Below are 9,331 nucleotides of genomic sequence, written 5' to 3' on the forward strand. Positions count from 1 at the left end.
AAATATCCTTGTATTTGCTTATAAACTTAATTTAGTGCTGGTGAAAGCCTACCAGTCCTTCTAGATTAAAAATATTTTGCATTGGCTACATAAAAGATATGATGTAAGCATTTCTGGCTGTTTTTTTTTTTTTTTTTTTTTCCAGCAGGCTTGGAAGTCCTGAATTGCAGGGGTGTGAGACTTTTCTCCATTCACTTAGATGGGAATCAGTAAACTCCTTATGTGACTCCAAGTAATCTGAGTGGCTTTAGCTGTGGCTTTTATGAGCAACTGGCCAATTAGTACCTTTTCTTGAATGGTTTTGTGGTTTTAAAGGGCTAGAATAAGCAGGCTAAAATACTATTTCCTTCTTGTGCCATTGTCAACTAAATGTAACATTAAATTGTAAATTAAAACATAGGGCTCAAAGTAGCATACTTTTTAAACTGAAGGGAGCTCAGCAAACAGCCATTTCAAACCATGAAAAGCTGGCTGAAGACACTGCTTGTCATCTTTTAAAAGGAGTTGGTATGTGTATGTTTGCTCCTGTGTATAAAAAACAAAGAAGCCAATGCCCTTTTTTTTTTTTCCCCCAGCTAAAGTATACAGCGAAGGAGTGCTGGTTCTGGATCACGCTGAGAGCAGGAAATAAATCAGCCAAAACCCATAAAGCTTGGCAGAAACCAAAATTTCCTTCTTCCAAAAAAAGGCACACCCTTCTCTGTTACTTTGTCCAGCTTTACACGTGGCTCTTCAGTCCTACCTTCGTCCTACCTTTCTCCTTCTTTTAACAGAGACTCTGATTTATTTCTCAGACACACAGGAAAATAATGCTGTTTGCCTTCTTCAGGCTGGAGTAGTCTACAACACAGCAGCTCTCTGTCTTGTCCATATCCCAGTCTGATAGGTCAGAGCAAAATTTAATGTGCTTTTAAAAACGACTGTAGTTGCTCTCTCAAAGTGATATGAAGGGGAAACTCCCAGTTTCAGGAAATCTAGAAAAAGGGTCTTTCCTACTCCATCCAATTCACTTCCCCCCTCACCCCCCACTCAATGCCAATCCCCCACAGACTATCCTGGGAAGCAGACAATCTTTTCTTCCCCTTCCTGTCACTCTGATGGCAATTCAGCCCTTTGCAGTGGAGGGCTGCCACCAGGACAAAAGATTATTCTCACCCAAAGGCCACACAACAGACTCTTCCTCCTGCTTTTCCAAGGCTGTGTCATTAGTTTTTCACTTTTATGAGTGAGGTCTAAATTACAAGTACATGCTCTAGGCCAACTTTCTTGTGGCCAGTATAATCTGCTAAGGGCAGCAGAGCCAAACTGCACCCTTGCTTTAGCATTTGATCTGCCCAGACAAGGTAGAATTATTCCTCATTAAACAGACAAGAGATGAACATCTGGAACCTGATAGCCATTAATACAGACATTGTTAGTTCTGCATAATCACTTCATTTTCTTTGATAACTGTATTATAAATAGATATGATACTGGACTGGTAAGTGATCTGCTACAGTTGTTAATCAAATCTCTGTTATTTGTCGGCATTCAAAAAAGCTCTTTGACATTTTCAAATCTCTAGATGAGGTAGGAGAATACCACAACAAATCATAAAGGATGGGAAAAGTGAAGAATTATCCAGAATGGAGAGAGAGCATGGTTTCCCCACTATTTAAACAGAAAGGAAACCATTTTATCCCATAAATAAAAGGCCAGACTAGAAATTGGAAGATTTCCATTTGGTCTTACCAAGTCTGTTTGAAAACTTATGATCCAGGGCTTTGTACACCTCTGGGGATGCAAATCAGCCAAAATCACAGAGGCCCGAAGTGAGAAGAACAGCACTGGAGTGAGCAAGAGGGAGGGATCCATGTGGCAGAGCAGTGATGACGTTTGACACAAAATGCTCTTACAACAGCTCTGAAAATGCCCTGGGTGGTTTGTCTGACATTTCATGTTACATGTTTCACCTACCAACAGATTGACAGATCAAGTTGCTGCAACTTTATCAGCTATTAATTGTGTCTGGGCCAGGACAGTTCTTTGTAATGCCCACCTGGGAATTCTAGACTTATTTACTCAGATAGTAAAGAGACAGGAAGGGGATTTTTAGCCTAAAAGAATTAAATATCCTGAAGTATTTGCTACAAAACTTGACATTTTGGGAATTTCCAGACCAACTAAAAATTGATCCTGCACCCCTACAGACTGAGCAGAACCCTCTGAGAGGAGAACGAATACCACAATGCAGCACACTAGTTGTTTAAGAAACAAACTCACTTATTTTTTTCATTTGTCTTTGTAATGAGGATAATACTGCTTTTTCTTGTTGGAAGGTGCAATGTAAATGACATAAATCAAGTAGTTAACATGAAAATAATTAAAGCAAAAATCCTTGTGGCAGCGTAGTTGTGAAAGTTAAGGGGCATTATGGTTCAATCCTCTGATGCAGAATTTGCAATACTGCAAATCCTGTAAGAACACTTGCTCACATATCGCGTGGCACCACCCCCTCATCCCCCCTAAAAAACCCAAGAAAAAAGTGGTACCTTTTCTGAGGGAGGAAGGATGATGTGGAGCACGCAGTGGCTGGTTTGTTCTAATTAGCATCAACACCAGCAAGGAGCACAAGCTTCACATCCCACCACGCCTCTCCTTACTAGAGTACATAACCTCTTAACCTCCACCCAAGAAAATGATATCATTGCATGAATTAATCATCTGAGCAATTAATGGCAGAAAAGCAACCTCAGGTTTCCAGCACAGTGTCTGGCACCATTGAATTGGCAATGACGTCAGCTTCCCTGGGAATATGCTGGCATTTTGCCCGTTCCTGAGCCTCCCTGTTGACTCCCAGGGCAGAAGCAAACAATGCAGGCACCCAGCCGGCAGTAACTGCTGCAACCAGCACCTGGCTGCTGCTGCTGCAGCGTCACAGGGATGCTTCTCCTGCCAAATCCCTGCAAATATCTCCCAGGGAAGGTGCACTTCCCAAAACTGGCAAGAGCAGAGGACTTCCTCTGGTGAGCAGAGAGAGAGAGAGAGAGAGAGACTCTCCAGGAGCAATGAGTATCTGCCCACTCTTTAGTAGGGAGAACCTCCTACTCTGCACCTGGGAGCTGTGCAGTCTTTTGTAGTGTGTGAATAAGCAAGTTGTTCGACTATGCCTCTGTTTCTGGGGCAAAGGGGAAGAATGTTAGTATACTGGGGAGTTTATTCTCAGATGGCCACGACTGGTTTTTTAATTTCACTCACTCTGCTGCTGCCTCTGAAAGCTAGAGTCAAACACAACTATGACCGTATGCCTTGTGTTAGATCCATTTTTTAGTCAGCTATTCCAGGTGAGATAATGAGAGACTGTCTCTATCCTATGAGAATCTGCAATATTTCCTTTTTTCCATCACCAAATACAAATACCCTCTGCAAGGTGGAACCTTTTCATATTTATACCAAGTGAGTATTCCTTTGGTGTCACTTGGCGTGCATGCACAAGCTGTGAGACAGAGGGGACCAGACTCAGCCCACCACTCGGAGGAGCACAACCCAGAGAGTCCAGGAGTTGTCATGGGCAGAGTGTAGACAAGAGCAAGGAGGTGCTTTCTGATGGGGATATCAGTCATTTTCTAAACCTTCAGACCACGTGAGAACGAGTAGAGGGAAGCTGACCCCTAACATAAGAAATTTGGTGTCAGGAAAGAAGGACAACCTATTTGGGCAAAAGGGTTTGGCTAATCCAAGATAAGCCATTTTGTTGCTTCTCCCTATGGGGTTTTCTTGCCTTACTTCTCTTTTTGGAAGCAGCTTCTGGCCGCTGCTTTCTGAGCAAGCAGAAAAAGCATATCCCTTCCACACACACCATAAGAATGAGTTTCCAACAGAGATGAGATATCCACAGGTGAGCAACATCTTTGTCTCAGCAACACTTTCCTCTGGATCCCAGCTTGAAAAGAATGAGGTGGTGGACCCCTATGAGAAGCAGCTAAAAATTTTAATGCCTTACAGTGAGCTGTGACCCCTGCTTCAGTTAGTGACCAGAATAAGCTTACCCCAAATTCAGGACAGCCTTGTCTTACATGCTTGCAAAGATGTAAGCTGAACAAGAGGGATTATAACATCATCACTGCAAACGACACTCACTGTCTGCACGGCTTAATGCCACTTGCCACGTTTGTAATCCATCTTCCCCCACCTGCCCTGTCTGTTCAGCCATCACTTGTTATCAGAGCAAAGGCAGTGAAACAAAAGGAAGGGCAGAGGCTAATTTGCTTGATGTGGTCCTGTTCTTCCAGACAATGTCAATTTATGGGCTCTAATCTGATCCTCAGATATGCTCATATTTGCATCATTAGAAGGGAAATAACAAATCTGTGGAAGCAACTCAATAAGCTACCACTTTAGCAGCAGGCACAGCAGGCAGGATGGTTTGAGCACCAGTTTCCCCAACCAGTCACATTATCTGTCCTGATTCCCAGCCCTTCTCCCCTTTGCTTTCCAGGTATAGCCAGCTCAGCAGATAGGATTAATCCACTTCTGTACTCACTTGCATTCTCCATGTTAGAGAATCTGATTACACAGATTGCCTGCAATTTATCTCCACCTGCGACACCTAATGCTCCAGTCTGATCTCCTTTTTCCCATTTTAACATCTCACTGCAGATCCAGTACGTACACGGACAGATGCGCACACACTTGCTCTGTTCTGTTTGCAAACAGCTCACTAAGAGCCTTGAGGTTTTAATTTTCAATCAAACCAGAAAGCACTACTGTTTTCCCCACTCTGCCCATGAGGTAATTCCTCCCTTCGGACTCCCCTCGTTACATTTATACTGCACAGGCTCCATGCGCTGCTGCTGGATCCACACAAACCACAGGAATCCCTGCACTGACGCGCTCACTGAACGTGCAGCCTTACAGAGCCCTGCAGCACGTATAAAGACAAAGGCACAGCCTACATGCACTGAGCAAGTGCCACCACATGCATTCCTGTTCCCTCCAAACCCTGCAGGAAAACATTGCCTGCAGAGTGCTTTCCTATGAACAAAACCAGCCTTTCAGCACAGGGTCCGTACATGATTCAGGCAAATCCCATTCCCACCCGCTCCCTTACCTTTCCTTTCCTTAATCTGCTAATCCAGGGGCTCTGGACCGATTCCTCTTCCCTCCTGCACACAAACTGCCAGTCTGTCCTGCTTCACATTCACAGCACACCAGCAGGATTCACCGTCATCCCATTCTGCCGGATCCTTATCGCCCTATTGGCCAATGCCAGACAGTAAATTCAATTAGGCTCCTCCTTATAACTATATTATCACAGGAACAGGAATGAATAATTTAGTAAAACAACAAGGGTGTGCAGGCTCTGGTGTCACAGACTACACCCCCACTGTCAAGCTTTTATCAGAGAGGCGGGTAAAAAAAACCAGAATCTATCCATCACTCCTGAAAAGGAGACCTTAGATTATTCACTTCTATTTCCCATTCAACCCCTCTTGCCCTCCTCCCCCTAAGCCATGGCATTCCCATTTTATTGTTGCACCTCCATCCTCAGCCCACAATACAGTATTTCCCTTGTGGAGGGTCATTACCATCTCAGTGGATGCAGAGATTTCTGTCCAGGCAAAGCGACACCACAGCATATCAAGCACTTTGCCTCTTCCCTGAATGCAATATGTGAGAAAAGAATGAAACTATTCTGGAGAAGGGAGTGACAAGACAAGCAGATCACAGGGAAAAGAGAGAGTTTGCCTTGTATCACAGTATCCTCTGTAAAGCAACTGTGCTATCATCCCATCAGTTCAGACACCCAGAGGATGCAAGTACATGGTTCCTGAGAGAGAAAGGTTTACAGATGCACTGCCCATGGACTGTGATTTCACATGCCTGCTGTGGGAGTTTGAATCCCCACATTAAAAAAAACCCACACCAAAGTGGCAGTTTTCCCCCAAACCAAATGACTAAAGTGTTCTGTTTTGGCACTTTTTTTTTTTCCTGACCAGAAATTTCTAGAGGCAGCTATCTATACTTGTATTTCCTAAGAAGTAGTTGGTTCCAAAATGAATACTGCTGGTTTTCCTCAGGTGATGCTTTGTTTGAAGAGTTATAGACCATTGCAGATTCCCTCAAGAGAATCTGCAATCCCTCACCACTATCTAAATCAAGCCTCAGACCACCTTGATTGCCTAAAGAGTTTTACTATTATGGGAGGAATAGTGGAAGTGGAGGAGCTCAGCAGGACAGCCCTTTGGTACCCTCAGAACAGACCAAGCAGCCAACAGGGATTTTTAATGACCATTCACAGCAATACTGAAAGCTCCTGCTAATACATGCTCATGTGCATGGCATCAACAAATGGATGTGTCATTCCACCATAAGTGAAAAATAAACAGGCAGGATGAAGCTGCTGTTCTTCCTCCCTTAGTGTCCAAGCACACCCTTTACACTCTACTTTCCGTGTGCTAATATTTACTCTGTAGAGTCTATATACCTACTATCACAATGATGAGAGGTTCAAATTTGCACTAGAGCCCAAAGCAACTCAAGTAAGCCCCACACCAGCTCTTGGTTTGGCTCCTCTCCCAGGCCTGGAGGGCTGCGTAGCCTCAACTCTGCCTCCAGCAGCAACAGGGACACCAGGGAAAGTCAAGCCCAAGTACCAGCAAAGATACAAAGACAGTTTACGGGTGACAGACCAGAAGTTCTCCTAAAGTCTGTGCCTTTCTGTAGGCACTGCCTTCACACTGAAAGACTAGCAGGAAGCTGGGACAATGCATGGGGATTGCCACCTCCTAAATTGCTGGGCTATCTACCTCCATCTCAGTCCTAAAGTAGGATCAAGTCGTGCTGCCTTCCCTGGGAGAGTAGAGTACAAGATCAGTGGATGCTTTTGCCCTTCTCACCAAGTTCAAAGTGATCTAAAGAGTGAAAAAGTAGGAGTCTCAACTAAGCTTTTGTCTTTTTCTGTTATGGGTTTCTTTGCCACAAAAAGGGACAGAACTGTCCTCTTGCTCCTGAAGTTTCTTCACTTCTGAAGAATGGCAGCTGCTCTTTTCCTCCTCCTCTTTCCCTTGCAGCCATCCAAACTTTTTTCTTGTGTTAAAGGAAACCCTGAATTATGCACTTGATGGTAGCTTCAGAGCAATTAAACTAAGCCATGTGGCAAGTTGCCCAGTGTGACTACCAAAGCTCAGGATGTTTTAGCATCATTTATTGACGAGCTTTTACATGATGCTTACTTAAACCACAAAAAGAGAGCAAATTAGGCTGTTGCCATGACAACTGGGGAATCTACTCAAAATTCAGGAGATGCTGGGGAGTGAGGGAGAGCCCTTCAGCGGAGATCTCTGCATCGTGAATATGGCCCTTGGTTATCAAATTCCTTTCAAGTTAATTCCTATCATCAAAGCCTCTCTGACAAAGGCTTTAATAATTGGGAGCAAAGCTTGGCTAAAGAGGGAACAAACCAGCCCTCCCAGCACTAAAGTGAATTTCATTCTGCTGAGAGGTGCCCAGCTGTGAGGTCCAGAGAAATCACAGAGGTGACAGCACTGCTACAGGGACATGTATGAGGCAGGGTGGTGAAGGGCCAGGGGCTTCACTGCAGACAGGCACTGGAGACAGAGACAGAGCCTGAATCTGTGGTGAACTAAAGGGGAGTGACAACTTCCACAGGGGAGAGGGAGAGAAGGAAAAAGGGTCCTTGCCACCTCTGGTGGAAACCCTCTAGGAGTTGAAATAAGCTGAGAAAATGCATTTGCCAGCCCAAGGAATAAATCAAAGCAAATAAGAGGAAAAAAAAATTGCAGGATCAATGGTGTCAGAAGAAGCCGACAAACTAAACAAATGGAAGGCAGTTTGCTACACTACAGTTATTTTGAATGTATTAGATCCTTGGTAGGATTGTTGAATATTTTCCATCAAAGGTGGCTCTCTTTCTAATTTTTCTTTTAGCTGAACATTTTTTCAGCAAGTCTTCTAAGAAAATAATTATTTTAATAGAATTTTTTCCGTGAAGTCTTCTGGTTCTCAATTGCTGAGGTATTCTTGGCTGAAAACTAACTACATTACTTTGGAAAAATTCCAGAAAGTTTTGTAGTTTCATAGAAGCTCTCTCCTTCCTCAAAATTATTTTTGATCAGATAATTTACTGCCAATGGATGTTTTGGTGTTCTCCTTTGAAATGATGCCTTACTGGGCATGAGCCCCTTTTGGAGGGTAGCAGCAGTAAGTGGGAGCAGATCCAAAATTAGGGAAAATTAAGCATGCGGAGAAATTGAGTAAATTGCAAAAGTTTCTCTTCCTCCCTTTTCATCCCCAGATGAAGAACTGTGCTTAGCATGAAAATCAGAAGCAATTGAGAAATATAGGACAGATAAATGATTGTATTGTAGTGAGCATTACAGTCCAAGCAGGACACTTGCCAAGCAAAAGCCCACATATTATAGAGATCCAAACATTCAAGAAATTATGAAAAAAACCTGTTAATGAAAACTATGCATTTTCAAGATACAAGTGTTCCCATACCTGATGTCCAGTTCATCTTTTGAGCCCCAAAATTGTCATTCTGGCTTACTTGGGCAATTGTGGCAATATTTCAACACCTTGAGTCAGTGTTGGTCATCTGATGGGGTCTTCTTCCCAGTGCCTGGGTATCACAAACACAAGTTGCTAAGAGTGTCCAACACCTAATTGATTATAACTGACCAGAAAACAATGCTTTAGTTCATTATCTACTTGCAAATGAGACTGGCCGTTCCTTTTCCTGCTCCCTCCCTGCCATTTTGCCAAAGCCTTGCATAAAACATTTATTAGGTGCTCCCACAGTAGCAGCAGGAGTAGGCTGGGCTGCACACAAGCCATGCAGGCTTGTTTTGGACCCACAATACATGGCAGAGACAAGAGGTTGAAGTGAGCTTATTTTTCATATTGTGACAGCTACTTTAACAGTATGTCAATTTGGCAAATGTGTTTGGGATGGCAGGAGCAGAGGCATTCAAGGGACAGGGTCTGCAGAAATAAATCTGAGGAACCAAGATTAGGATAATAGGAAGAATAGAGCAATGCATAGCAGAAGAGGAATGGCTCATTATAAGTGTCTGGGATGCTGTTTTCTGAAGTGGGATGCCTTTGGGACAAGTTGAATTTATTTTATTTAGCCAGATTGAGGCATTTTTTTGGGGCTTCAGTGCTACTGTATATGTGTATGGTGGTCTGTATAAAAAAGAGACCCACTGAAAATATGCTTTATTATCCTAAACATGTTCTTAATTAAAATACTTTTTCATACTTCAGCAATAGTGACTTATTTAAATAAACTTTTCAAGAACTTCTAGGTATCATCTCTTAATCTAGG

General features: G+C 43.3%; 1 protein-coding gene across 1 annotated transcript in view; it reads right to left on the reverse strand.

The window, feature by feature from the left end:
* SYN3 (synapsin III) overlaps positions 1-5,226 on the reverse strand; it is a 189,038-nt gene extending 183,812 nt beyond the window's left edge. Inside the window, exon 1 of the mRNA XM_021553949.3 lies at positions 5,090-5,226. The gene's annotated coding sequence lies outside the window, so the exon portion shown is untranslated. The remainder of the gene's footprint in view (positions 1-5,089) is intronic.
* Positions 5,227-9,331: the final 4,105 nt, after the last annotated feature.

This window comes from Lonchura striata, chromosome 1A (genome assembly GCF_050655825.1).
Source record: "Lonchura striata isolate lonStrDom1 chromosome 1A, ASM5065582v1, whole genome shotgun sequence".
Taxonomy (NCBI): domain Eukaryota; kingdom Metazoa; phylum Chordata; class Aves; order Passeriformes; family Estrildidae; genus Lonchura; species Lonchura striata.